Raw genomic sequence first — 15,034 nt, forward strand, 5'->3', positions numbered from 1 at the left:
TTGGTATGGAAGGAGTATATTGGAAGGTATAATCTGTGTTTTTTCCCCTGGTATGCTTAAGATTTCTTTTTATCTAAGTCTCAGTACAGCGTTTCTAGGTGGGGATTTATTTTTACTTACCATTTTGGTACGAAGAATGAACTTTCAATCTGGGGACTTGTGTCTTCTGCTCTGGAGAATTCTACTTTGAAGACTGCTTTCTGCATTGTTTTGTAGCACCCGATGTTTCTGCAAAGAAGTCTGCTCTCAGTCTAGCTTTTATTTTTAATAAACTGTGTTTTCTGTCTGGTACATTTAAGATTTTCTTTTATGCTTTATGTTCGAAGTCTCATTACAATGTGTCTAGGTGGATTTATTTATATTTATATTTTTGGTACTAGGAGTGAACTTCCATTCTGAGGACTTACGTCTTCTGCTCTGGAGAATTTGCAATCATTAATTTTTTGAATATTGCTTCTCTGCCACTCGTTTCATTCTCTTTTTCTGGAATGCATGTTATATGTATGTTGGAGACTCTTGACATATCCTTCCCGTTGCTTAACCACTCTTTCTACGTTTAAATGCTTGGTCTCTCTGTGTTGAATTCAGGGTGAACTTCTCAGTATGATCTTCCCAGCTACCAATTCTTCCTTTACTGAGTCTAGAGTTCATGATATCTACTAAGTATTTTTTTATAACTTCAAGGGCTATATTTCCATTTCCAAGAATTCTATTTGATTATTTTTCATATCCATCTATCCTTACTTCATTTACACCTGTTTTTGTTCCATAATGACTGTTCTTTTTATAATTGTTATTTCATTTGTCCCTTTGAGTTCCTTGTTTTAACTAGTTGGTCACATTGTTCATTAAAATTAATTTCCTTCTGGAGTGGATTTGTATTCTGATTTCATATTTTATTGACTATTTTTTTGGATTGAATTTCATGGATTTTGAAATTTTGATTTGCAAGTTTATTTTAAATTGAAGTGATTTTGCTTCTTTTTCAATATGCTCTTTTCTCTTTTCCTCTCTCTGCCCATTTCTCCAAATCCTATGTTGTTGTTGTTTGGTGTGGTTTCGCTTTACCTGCCTCTCCTCCCACTGGGAATCCCATTTCAGAACCAGGTGCTATAAAGGCAATTTAGGGCTCTTGGCCATGATGATGTCAGACATATTACAGGTCCAGTAACAAAATCAACAAGTGTCAGTTCTTTTCTTGGTTTCAAGGTTGCATCTGTGTTTTCTCACCTCCCTGAGTCCACAGTCTCCTCTAAGTCATAGCTGAGGCAGACTCTGGCTAAGTGCATTGATGCTAATTCAGGTCCTTCATCTCACATGGAGTAAACTCCCAGTCACCCTATCACCACCACCTAATCCAGGACCTGGATACCAGCAGGTCTATTGCTTCAACCCAGATCACTCTTTTGCATTCTGTTCCTTCTTGTAGTTTGTGGACTTAGTAAATCTTCTTCTTTTTTTTTCCCTTGAACTCTGTAATGTCATTTTTGTTTTCTCTTTTTATAATTCATCTATCTTTGCCATGTGTTTTTGAGAAGAACAGCAGTATCAAAGTGTGAACTTCCTTTACCATCATACTGGAAGTCCAGAAGTTGTTTTTAAAAATCTACCTTGAGGGAATGATGGCAAGATGGCTGCATAGAGAGGAGTGGAATTTAGTTAGTCCCCTGGAACAACTAATGAACAACCAGGAACAACTAGTAAATAATTTGGAATAACAGCTGGGGGACAACTATGACTGTCCACATATCGTACACCAACCTGAATTAGGAGGAATGCCTGAGATCAGAGCATAAAATCTGTAAGTAAAAACTGCAGAACTGTGTTGGGAGCCCCCTCCCCCCACAGCAGGCTTAGCTGCAAAACCTCGTTGTGGTAGAGAGCAGCACTCTCCCAGCAAGCAAATATAGCTCAACCGAGCTCCAACTGGGATTTTGATTAACAAATGTGGACAGATGAATACAAGCTACAAACCCCCAACAAGCAGACAGAGGCTTTTAGTGATGACTGACCTTAAAGAACCACAAGACTCCTCTGTGCCAGGAGGGGAAGCCCAGAAGACCAGGTGTTACTGCTGACCAATGAGTGAAACTGGGGGGCCATGTACTGCCTCTAAAAGGGGGCTTTCTGTCCCTTTTCCTCTCTGTCAACCTGAGGGGCTCAGAGGAGAAAGCTGCAGCCATTTTCAGGGGAAAGAGTCTCAGCCATTTTCAGTTCTCAGCGCTCTGACCCAGACAGGGGTGGAGGTAACAGAATCAGAGAGACAATTCAAATGTAAATGATAACTCCCTAGGGGGTGTATCTTCCTTAAGAGTAAGGAGGTGGGGCCCAGCTTTCCCTTCAGAACTAGACCCCAGAGCCTGAGGGAAAACAGCCAAAACAGAAACTGAAGTCAAAACATATCTCCTTAAACCAGTTGAAAGCAACAGGATGAGAGGCACCACCTGCGGGGCAGGTTAGGAAAAGCACAGTGATGGGAAACCTCACAGGAAAGTCTGTCATTCTTCTAAGATACATCCTGAATATAACCCCATTCTGACTCCTGACACTGTTCTGGTCTGGGAAAATCTGACTGGGATAACCAAGGAAACCAGATGCCTAGACAACAGAAAACTACAATCTGTACTAGGAAAAACAAAGATATGGCCCAATCAAAGGAACAAACTTACACCTCAATCAAGACTCAGTTGAGACAGTGTTTCACTTTAATGAAACAATCTATTAAATATTTTCAAAGAAATATGCTAAATCAAATAAAAAACCAAATGAATGAGTTCAAGGAAGATATAACAAAAGAGATGAAGGCTATAAAGAAAACACTGGGAAACACTGGGTGAACATTTCACTGGGTGAAATAGAAAGTTTGAAAAAACAACTGGCAGAATCTATGGAAATGAAAGGCACAACACAAGCGATGAAAAACACAATGGAGACATACAATGGCAGATCTCAAGAGGCAGAAGAAAATACTCAGAAACTGGAGAACAAGACACCTGAATCCCCCCCTACACACACACATGTACAAACAGAGGGAAAAGAATGGAAAAATATGAGCAACATCTCAGGGAATTGAATGACAACATGAAATGCATGAATGTACATGTCATGGATGTCCCAGGAGAAGAGAAGGGAAGAGGGGCAGAGGCAATAATAGAGGAAATAATCAATGAAAATTTCCCATCTCTTATGAAAGACATAAAATTGTAGACCCAAGAAGCGCAGTGTACCCCAAACAGAATAGATCTGAATAGACCTACACCAAGACACTTAATAATTAGATTATAAAATGTCAGAGACAAAGAGAGAATCCTGAAAGCAGCAAGAGAAAAGTGATCCATCACATAAAAGGAAACTTGATGAGACTATGTGCAGATCTCTCAACAGAAACCATGGAGGCAAGAAGGAAGTGATGTGATATATTTAAGATACGGAAAGAGAAAAACTGCTGACCAAGAATCCTACATCTGGCAAAACTATCCTTCAAATATTAGGGAGAGTTCAAAATATTCTCTGACAAACAGACAATGAGAGACTTTGTGAACAAGACACCTGCCCTACAGGAAATACTAAAGGGAGCACTACAGACTGATAGGAGAAGACAGAAGTGAGAGGTTTGGAACACAATTTTGGGTGATGGTAGCACAGCAATGTAAGTACGCTGAACAAAGATAACTATGAATATGGTTGAAAGAGGAAGGTTAGGAGCATGTGGGACACCAGAAGAAAAGAGGAAAGATAAAGACTGCAACTGTGTAACTCAGTGAAACCTAGAATGCTCAAAAATTGTGATAAAATGTACACATATGTTTTTATATGAGGGAAAACAAATGAATGTCAACCTTGCAAGGTGTTATAAATGGATTGGTATTGGGAAAAAATACAATCAATGCAAACTAGAGACTATATTTAACAGAAACATTGTATTATACTTCCTTTAATGTAACAAAGGGAATATACCAATGCTGAATGCCTTTAAGAGGGGGGACATAAGGGAGGGGTATGGGACTCTTTGCATTGATGATGTTATCTGACTATTTTATTCTACTTTAGGTTAACTCTATCTTTCCTTTTGTTGCTTTTTAGCTGTCCTGTTTTTTTTCTCTTTTTCTTTTTCTTTTGTCTCTCTACCTTCTTTAACTCTTCCTCCTTCTTTGTGGAATAAATGGAGATATCCTTATATAGATAGTGGTGATGGTGGTGAATACATAAATATATGAGTATATAGGGAACCATCGATTGTTTACTTAGGGTGGAAATTATGGTGGGTGAACAAAGCCATCTTAAAAAAAATGGATTGATGAAGAAACCTTGAGGGCACTATATAACATGAAATAAGTCAGACACATAAGGACAAATATTGCATGGTCTCACTGATATGAACAAATTATAATATGTAAACTCATCAGCATGAAATATAAGTTAACAGGATATAGAACAAGGTTAAAGAATGGGGAGTGGTTGCTTATCATGAGCAGAATGTCCAACTAGGTTGAATTTCCGTGTTTGGAAATGGACAGAGGTGATGGTAGCACATTATTATGAGAATTACTAACAGTGCTGAATGGTATGTGAATGTGGTGGAAAGAGGAAGCTTAGAGTCACTTATGTCACCAGAAGCAAAGTTGGAGGTTAAAAGATAGGAATGTACAAAACAGTGAATCTTGTGGTAGACAATCTCCATGATTAACTGTACAAATGTTAGAAATTTCCTTCATGAACTAGAACAAATGTGTGACACTATAACAAGAAGTTAATAATAGGGGGATCTATAGGGAAAAATATATGCCTATTGCAACTATGTATTACAGTTAGTAGTATTTTAACATTCTTTCATCCATTGTAACACATGTACTATACCAATACTATGAGTCAATAATGGGGCGGGGTGGGGGGGATGGTTAGGGGTATGGGAAGATTTGAGTTTTCTTTTCTTTGTCTTTACTTTTTTTCTGGAATAACGAAAATGTTCTAAAAATTGAAAAAAATAATTGTGATGGATGCACAGCTGTATGATGGTACTATGGGCAATTGCGCAATTTGGATTTTCAGATAATTATATGGTATGTGAACAATCTCAATAAAATAAAATTAAAAAAATCTACCTTGACATACTTTATTTTTCTGTGGCAGACAATTCATCGTTAATTAGTACATAGGCCATAGGTTGTTATGTTGAATGACTGAATGGGAGTTTTGTATTTAGAAAAGTTAGGATGACTTGCTGATTATAAAAATAATGGGGCATAATGAAATCACTGCCCTCCCCCCCTATGTGGGATCTGACACCCAGGGGAGTGAATCTCCCTGGCAATGTGGAGTATGACTCCTGGGGAGGAAACTAGACCCGACATCGTGGGATGGAGAACATCTACTTGACCAAAAGGGGAGTGTGAAAGGAAATAAAATAAGTTTCAGTGGCAGAGAGATTCCAAAAGGAGCTGAGAGGTCACTCCAGTGGGCACTCTTACGCACAATATAGACAACTCTTTTTAGGTTCTAATGAATTGGAATAGCTAGCAGTAAATACCTGAAACTATCAAACTACAACCCAGAACCCATGAATCTTGAAGATGATTGTATAAAAATGTAGCTTATGAGGGGTGACAATGTGATTGGGAAAGCCATATGGATCACACTCCCCTTTGTCCAGTGTATAGACGAATGAGTAGAAAAATGGGGGCAAAAAAAAAAAAAAAAGGCACCCAATGTTCTTCACTTTAATTTTTATTCTTATTGTTTTTGTATGTCTGGTGATGAAAATGTTCAAAAATTAATTTTGGTGATGAACGCACAACTATGTAATGGTACTGTGAACAACTGAATGTATGCTTTGTATGACTGCATGGTATATGAATATATCTCAACAAAAATGAATTTAAAAAATAATGGGCATAATTTTCCCTATCAGGGTTCAAACTGTTCCCACTGGAACAATTGCTCTGTATTTAAATTGATGTACAAATTCGGTGGTTCCTCAGGACCTAAAATCCAGAAAAAACTAAGTATGTTCTCAAGATTTTTAACAAGATATGGAATCATAGGATTTTAGAGCTAAAAGGAACAGCAAAGATCATATATTACAGGCCCCTCATTTCTAGATCTGGAAAAGGAGACCGAGAGATTAAAGGACCTGCTCAAGGATACATAGTACATTAGTAGCAAAGGTAGAGGTTGAATAATTGGGTTCTCCTAAGTTTGTATTTCTCTAAAACAGTTATCTGTAGCATATATCAAAAGTGATAGAACTAGGACTCTTGATATATTATTTCTACTGATATGCTTAAGTATTTACAAAGTGAAGGCATTTCACAAAACAAGTCACATTCAGGTTTTGTTTCATAAGGTCTCAATTCCAAATCTACTGTGTGTTTTTCAAATACAAATATGTGCATTCTAGCACTTCTTGCTCCAGATAAAAAGCTGAGTTAGCCTGGATGTCCTTTATTCTGTCTTTCACACAGCCATGTTCTATTAAGAGTCCAATTTAGATAAAAATAAGAGAATAAAAAATAAGAGTAGATAGGAAAATAGAAGTATTGGATTTTTCAGGGTCCATAGTTACAAGCATCAGAGACTGACTCTGGCTGATTAAGCTAAAATAATTTATGACAAGGGTTTTGTGCAGCTCACAGAATTGTTGGGAGGGCTAGACAACTAGCCTTGAGGATAACTTTCCAGAAATTGGGCCCAAAACTTTAAGACTGTCCTATGGGAAAACCTCTACTGCTGCTGCTGTGAACACTGGGCACTAGATGCTACAGTGAACCAGGTGCTTATGGGAACTTGGCTTTATTGAAACAGCAATTGTCACCGGCATCATTGCCATTTCTGTGCATAACACCTCATTCTGTGAATGACACCTCTGGAACAGTACAGTTTGTTCGTCCTGCTTCAGTCTTGGGAGCTCAACTCGTAGCCCCTGCTGACCCCAAAAGTAGTCATCTCTGTTGCCACCCTCAGCAGCAAAATGGATTCCATGTAAAGCTGCCTGCTTTAAGCAGGAATCAGTTGTGCTTGGATCTAATTGGTGGATTCTGGCTCTCATGCTGATGTGCTAGCTCAAAATGAGGGCCTGGGAAGCAAGTTTTCTGTCTTCTATCTTATAGAGTCAGAGTTCAAGGTGGACACTTCCCCAAACACAGAAAATATGTCTATGTACTAAGCATCTAGAAAGTTGCCAGCGTCTCCTACATTTAATAAACTAAAATTGCCAAACAAACAAAGGATTTGAGGTGCCCGTGAGGGTGCATGTGGGGCAAGATTATCCACTGTGCTAGATATTCTCTGATTATTCCTCTGAATCCAGTCTCCACCCTTCTCCATCGTGCTCTGTGCCACTAGAGGCTGATGTATATGGACGGCAACACTGGCTCCTTTGCCTTCTAGCTTTCATTTGTGTTTGGTTAATGGGAGGGGGCCAGCAGGAGATGGGGAGGTAGTAGAAGGGAGATATTTGGGTAGCTAGTTCCTAATTCCCTCTCATGTTGGTTGCAGATTGTTTCTTTACTGAAGGCCCTATTGGGTGTCCCTCTCTTTTAGCTCTTTCTGGGTTCAGGCCACCATTCCCTCTTCCTGCTTCTTGAAGGTGGTGGTTCCCACTATTGCTAGCCCTGGGACACGTTACCTTCCCTCATGGTTTTTCTTAACCCTCTCTATGCCTTGTAAATAGTTTCTTTTTTAAACTCCCCTCAGTTATCCCATTTGCATGTACTATCAGATACCAGTCAGTGTCCTGAATAATACATCTATTCCTATGTGACACATGCCTAGATTTTATCTTCTCATCTCACCAAAGTGCTGGGATACTTTTCCTTGCATTTTCTTCTCAAGTCCAAATTACTGACTAATTGAATTAGATGAAGACAATATGTAAAATGACAGTAGGAGAAATCTGTTGTTAAGGTTCAGAATTTATTTTATATAGCTCTACCCCAATTTTTTTCAGTCCTGGCCATTTCTCATAATCTAAAAAGCTTTAAAAAGTCAAGAATTTTGAGGCTCCACTTAAGACCAGGAAGACCAGGGCATATATATCATTGAAAAAAAGAATAGTACATCAGCTGGTTCTGAGCAAAGCATAGATAGACATAAGGAAGAAGGATTCACAGAAACAACACAAAATGATAGACACTGCTCTCACCTTTGCAGATATTCCAATGGACATGTTGCTCTTTCAGGAGTACCATAATTCTAGGAGGGCTAAAATTAGTACCCTGAACAGATTTTTTTTTTTTTTTACAGAAAGATATTTTATGTGTTTGAGTTCTCATAAAACTTTACAAAAGGTTTTCTTGCTTAAATAGCTGTTTCCTCCAGTTTCTTCTGATTGATGGATAATTTCCTCTAACATTTTAACAGATGTCTTAGCTATTTCTACCACCTGTAACTTGAAATCCTCTGCACATAAAACCTTTACTAATACAACACAGTAAACAATCAATTGAAATTTTGACTGCATTCTGGTTTTAGAAAAAAGGTTATATCAGGGTAACAGTGTAAAAAAAAAAAATCACCTGGCTTCATAGGTTCAACACATTCTCCTACATCTTCACTTAAAATCCTGTACATGCTCACTGATCTTTAGAATGATGGATCTGAGAACTGCAATGTCTTCAGTCTTTACAATCATTATATTATGTTCACTATATACTAAATGCCTTCTCTTCACTTTCTAAGGCTGCCATAACAGAGCACCAGAGACTGATGGATTAAAACAACAGAAATTTATTGTCTTACAGTTCTGGAAGGTGGAAGTCTGAAGTCAAGGTATCAGTAGTGCCATGCATTCCCTGAAGTCTGCAGGGTTCTGGCGGTGGCTTGCCAGCGATCCATGGTACAACTCAATCTCTGCCTCTGCACATGACCATCTTCTATCTGTCTGTCTGTGTCCAAGTTTCTCTTCTTATTAGGACACCGCTCATGGTAGATTAGGGCCTCCTACAATGTAGTTTGGCCTCATCTTAACTAATAACATCTTCAAAGTTCCTATTTCTAAATATGGTCACATTCAAGGCACCTGAGGACTTGAATATGTCTTATAAGTGGACATAAGCCAATCCATAATATGCTTGCTGTGTGCCTAGATCTCCTCGAAGCTTTATGGGGAATGAAGAAATATAAGACATGGTGTCAGTCCTCAAGGAACTTACAATATAATGGGAACAGCAGTAAAATTTATTTAAATTATATTAAATGCTCAGTTGTGTGGCTGTCAGTCTGGTATGGTCCTATATGATACATATATCAGTGTTTATAACTGGTCAAACAGCTTGGACCAGTGAATCTTGGTGGATGACACAGTTGAAACTACAATCACACCTCTTCCCTAGACTTCTAAAAAAGCTTGGAATTGTATTCCATTTTTAGCATCTACATCACACAAATGCCTCTAAATTTGTTTCACAATAGTGATTCAAAGGCAAGATTTCTTATCTCCTGCTCTTCTGCAATTCATTTTTTGAACCTATAAATAAAACTTTATACTCATCCCTATTCAATTTATTCTGGTTGTTTGAGGCCCATTGTTCCAATTCATTAAAATACTTTGGACTCTGATTTTATCTTTCAATTTATTAGCTTTCCCTCTCAACTTTGGACTACCTGAAACTTCAACTTGACTATGTCTTCATTGTAAGGAATTTTAAAGCACTTTGAAGTTTTCAAAGCATTGTTGCATATATTAGCTCAATTTCATCATCACAGGTTCCCAGGGTATGTCTGTCCCCTGTCTGAACAGATGGGACCACTGAAGCTCAGAGGGGTGAGGTGACTGATTAGCAAGCATGGAGCCAGGACAAGGATACATGTTTTTAGAACTGCAGCCTTGGTGCCCTTGCTTTCTTAAAAATATTCTATTTTTTAAAAAAGGACTTTTTTCATTTTTTTTCAATTTTACAGGTAACATGTTAAATACATTAACATACACTCTACATTAACATTGGGTAAAACTAAACACCATAGAGCAAGTGAAAATGGCCCTTGGCCTTTTCTCCACACCCATGTCCCTCTCCAAAGTATTCACCCAACTCAGTTTGGATTGTATTCTTCCAAGACCTTTCCCCATATGCTCTTCACTTCCGGAAATAGTTCATTTTGTGGGGTATCATACTGTACTTATTTTTCTGAAATTTGCTTTTTTCACTTCCTAAAATGTTTTAGAACTCTTTCTATGTCAACATTTACATATATTTTTCTCATTTTTCCTATCTGCTGCACAGTGTTCCATTGTAGGTATTTGTTTAATTTACTTAACTTACCACCTCTTTATAGACAGTAATCTTGTTTCCATGTTTTGTTATCAAAAAATGCTGCAATAAATATCTTGTACAATGACGCTTTGGGCACCTGTGTGGGAATTTCTCTAGGCTATATACCTGGAGGTGGAATTGCTGCTTGAAAGGTATATATACTTAAAATCTTGATAACTAATGCTAAATAGTCCACCAAAGCGGCTGTACCAATTTACATTCCCACCAATGGGAATTTATATTCTCACTAATGGTTACCATTTCCCCACATGTTCTATGATATTGGATAGTAGTAATCACTTTAACTTTTACTAATCTGAATAGTCCAACTATAAGGAATTTGAGCCTCTTATATCTCCTCTTCTTATTCTTATCCTTTCCATATCATTCTTTTTACTGTGTTTTATCTTGTCTTCATCTGCATCTCTGAAAAAAAATTGAATAAGATAGGTTTTATATTAAAAAAAAAAGATAGGCTTTATAGAGCAATAAGCAGCCTTAGATGGACATGGGTCTACTAACAAACATTTGAATGCAATTGTTTGACCAGCAGTAAATCCCCTTAACCAGTCTACAAACTGGGCAACATCCTTCTCTCTTGTTCAAATGACTATTATAAGCATGTTTGCAAAGCATCTTGCTGAAAACAAAAGATTATTGTGCCTGGTATTCTATCACCTGTTTATCTCTTAGCTCTATCAGGAAATAATATGAAGTTCCTTTAGCCTGTCTTGGTAATTAGTACACAAATGTTTATCTGCTATGCATTCTAGAGTATTGGAGAAAGTAATGCTAAGCTCATTCTACAGTTTCCACAATCCACTTTATTTCCTTTTAGGAAATCTGTATAATTTTGTGGCTTAGTTTTCCGACACCTGTCCCATTTTCTATTTCTCTGGGACGAGAGGCAGTGGTTCTGAGACCCACAATCTTTTTTTTTTTTTTAGTTTGCAAAGCCTATATACCAGGTTCTTTCTTACTCTCTCCTTAGTTAGGTTCACTTCAATTTACCCTTGGTGATATCTGTGTCACCCTTCTTGGTTTGAAGATAATGTTTTTTGCAGGAGAAGAAAGAAGCAATTGAGTAGCTCTGCCTTCTCTGTGTTATCATTTAACATGATCTTCCACAAGCAGGCAGCCTATCCTTTCCTTCATCTTTTTTTGCTTCAAACTGCATGTGTTTTTAAGCCCTTTCTGTGGTTCTCATCACTTAGCACTCCTCAGCACATTCTTGATTTTTGCCTTCTATCACCTTCTTACAGAGTTTGTATCACTTTTTTTTTCCACCTTGGTACATGTCATTTTAAATATATAGACTCTTCAGAGAACTCCATGTTGAGTTATATTGGCTTCTGCCAGTAATTGTCATAGTACAAAGTTTACTTATGCAGTTTCATGCCTTTTTAAAAAACAATGTATTCCTTGTTCTCTCTTGCCTTGGGGTTATATTTATGTTTCTGTGAACTTTTTGAAGTTTGCTTTATTAAAGCCTAAATTGCATGCCTAAAATGACCAGAGGTGGTTCTTCTTCTTTTTTAAAAAATAGATTCTAAGATGACACCATCCCTTTCTTTCATCTTCAGGAAGGCAAGGACTGCATTGTTTTTGACACATTTGTTGAAATGCAGATTTCTGTCATAAATATCAACAAATCCTTCCTTGCTGTTCAGAATTGATTTACAGTCGCAGTTCTCTTTATTCCTTACTCTACCTTTTGAAACATGAAATTATCAGGAAGGCAAGTCGAGAATGTATTAAATTCTAAGACTGCTGTAGGGATTTTGAACAGATGTCTAAACAGTAGAAGGACATCATCAATATTAAATATGGGCCCGGAAGGAAGTAAGGATCAGCCCGGAAAGCGGAGGAACCCTGCTGCGGGCCGCGCAGAAGGCGCTCGGCCGACATCGCGTCTCAGTCTCGGATGAAACTCCTACGCAGCAAGTTCAAGACGCGGAGCCTAAAATTTCGGCAGCGGAACCTAAAAGCTACAGGAAACCTGATGTGAGCCTATCAGAAACCTAAAATAGAGATGCGTCTGAGGAAACTGTGGCAGCTGGAAAAGTTAAAAAGTCCTTGAAACAGCCTATGACTGTGGGCTTGTCAGAAGCCCAAAATGGAGACGGGTCTAATAAACAGTGAAAAATGTTGAGGTTAAAAAATCTCCAAGAACATCTACTGTATTAACCAATGGGGAAGCAGCAACGCAGTCAGCCAATTCAGAATTATAAAAGAAGAAGAAAAGGAAAATTGTTGAAAATGCTACACCTGATGCAAAAAAAGCAAAAACCAAAGATGAGGAGTCTGAAGAAGAAGGTGCCAGAGTTCCTGAAGAAACAGGAAATAGTGTGGAGAAGCCAGATGATGAAGATGACAATGAAGTGCCCAGCTTGCCCCTGGACTGGCAGGAGATTTTGAGGATACTTCATTCCTATCCCTAACTAATCTTGTCAGTGAAAACACTCTGAAGGGGATAAAGTAATGGGCTTTACAAATACCACTTAGAAGTGTCAGACCACTTCTAGGAGGCAGAGATCTAGTGGCTGCAAAAACAGGCAGTGACAAAACCCTGGCATTTCTCATTCTTGCTGTTGAACCCATTGTTAAGTTAAAATTCATGCCCAGGACTGGAACGTGAGTTTTTATTCTCCCACCTAGTAGGGAACTGGCCATGCACACTTTTGGCGTGCTTAAGGAGCTAATGACTCATCATGTCCACACATATAGGTTGATAATGGGGGGCAGTGACAGATCTGTTGAAGCACAGAAACTTGCTAATGGGATCAATATCATGGTGGCCACACCAGGTCAACTCCCTGACCATATGCAGAATACCCTGGGGTTTATGTATAAAAACCTGCAGTGTGTGGTTATTGATAAGGCCAATCATATCTTGGATGTTGGGTTTGAAGAGCAGTTAAAGCAAATTATTAAACTTCTGCCAGTAGGCAGACAGACCATGCTCTTTTCTGCCATGCAAACTCGAAAAGTTGAGGACCTAGCAAGAATTTCTCTAGAAAAAGAACCATTGTATGTTGGTGTTAATGACGATAAAACTAATGAAACAGTGGATGGTCTTAAGCAGGGATATGTTGCTTGTCCCTCTGAAAAGAGATTCCTTCTGCTATTCACATTCCTTAAGAAGAACTGAAAGAAGAAACTGATAGTGTTCTTTTCATCCTGTAAGTCCGTGAAATACCACTATGAGTTGCTGAACTACATCGATTTGCCTGTCTTGGCCATTCATGGAAGGCAGAAGCAAAATAAGCAGGCAACCACCTTCTTCCAGTTCTGCAGTGCAGATTTGGGAATACTGTTGTGTGCAGACGTGGCAGCTCGAGGGCTGGATACTCCTGAAGTCAACTGGGTTGTTCAGTATGACTCTCCAGATGACCCTAAGTATACTGATCATGTGGGTAGAACAGCCAGAGGCCTGAATGGAAGAGGACATGCCTTGCTCATTTTGCAAGAAGAATTGGGTTTCCTTCACTACTTGAAGGGATCCAAGGTACCATGACATGAATTTGAGTTTTCCTGGTGCAAAATTTCTGACATTCAGTCTCAGTTTGAGAAATTGATTGAAAAGAACTACTTCCTTCATAAGTCAGCTCAGGAAGTATGTAAGTCATACATTCGAGCATATGATTCCCATTTTCTGAAACCTATAATGTTAATAATTTAAATTTGCTTCAGGTTACTCTGTCTTTCAGTTTCAAGGTGCCTCCTTTTGTTGATCTGAATGTGAACAGCAACGATGGCAAACAGAAAAAGAGAGGAGGAAGTGGTGAATTCGACTACCAGAAAGCAAGACAATTGAGAAGTCCAAAATCTTAAGAAACATTAGCAAGAAATCATCTAACAGCAGGCAGTTCTCTCACTGAAGACATACCTTCCTTTCATCCTGAATAACTTTGTCCTGAAATGGATTTTTTCCCTTGCTCTAACAAAGAAACTTCTTTTTTTTTAAAATTCATTTTTAGTGAGATATATTCACATACCATGTAGTCATACAAAGCATACAATCGGTTGTTCACAGTACCATTATATAGTTGTGTGTTCATCACCAAAATTAATTTTTGAACATTTTCATTACCACACACTCAAAAATAGTAAGAGTAAAAATTAAAGTGAAAAAGAACAATTAAAGTAAAAAGAACACTGGGTGCCTTTTTTTTTTTTTTTGCCCTAATTTTTCTACTCATCCATCCATACACTGGACAAAGGGGAGTGTGATCCACATGGCTTTCCCAATCACATTGCAAAGGAACTTATTTCTATGACTTGTACTGATCTAACAAAAGTATTAATTAACTTGGGTTGCAAGTGCTGAACACTTTATTTCCAGCAAATCTCCTTTTTGATTTTTTGGGTATAAAACAGTTCAATTTCTCTTTGTTGCTCAAGGGAAAAACAAGGGATATTTTGGTCTTTGTTGTCATGATACAATATGTTAATTTAAAATCTTACCCCCCCCCCCCGCCCCCAAATTCATGCCATTGTTCTTAATAGAATTCTTTCTGTACCTTTCTTTCCTGGTGCTTGAAAATTTTTATGGCAGAGATGGCTATATTAACTCACCGGAAAGGGCAGGTGAGAGAGTGTACTGGAGAGGTGGTGGTAATGTAGAAAATAGTTTTGGTTTATTTTTTGGGTTTCTTGGATTTTCATAGCAGTTCTTGATCCTTCCTGGAAATGCTGCAGTATAAAAAGGCACAGAGCTTTGGGAAATACCTCAGAAACATTTTAGGTTAAAAGTGATATCAATTTTTATATAGTGCTTGCTATTT

At 38.1% G+C, this 15,034-nt stretch overlaps 1 pseudogene; it reads left to right on the plus strand.

The window, feature by feature from the left end:
• Positions 1-12,171: 12,171 nt before the first annotated feature.
• LOC119537328 lies at positions 12,172-14,128 on the plus strand (annotated as a pseudogene).
• The last annotated feature ends 906 nt before the right edge of the window (positions 14,129-15,034 follow it).

The sequence above is a fragment of the Choloepus didactylus genome, chromosome 1 (genome assembly GCF_015220235.1).
Source record: "Choloepus didactylus isolate mChoDid1 chromosome 1, mChoDid1.pri, whole genome shotgun sequence".
Taxonomy (NCBI): domain Eukaryota; kingdom Metazoa; phylum Chordata; class Mammalia; order Pilosa; family Megalonychidae; genus Choloepus; species Choloepus didactylus.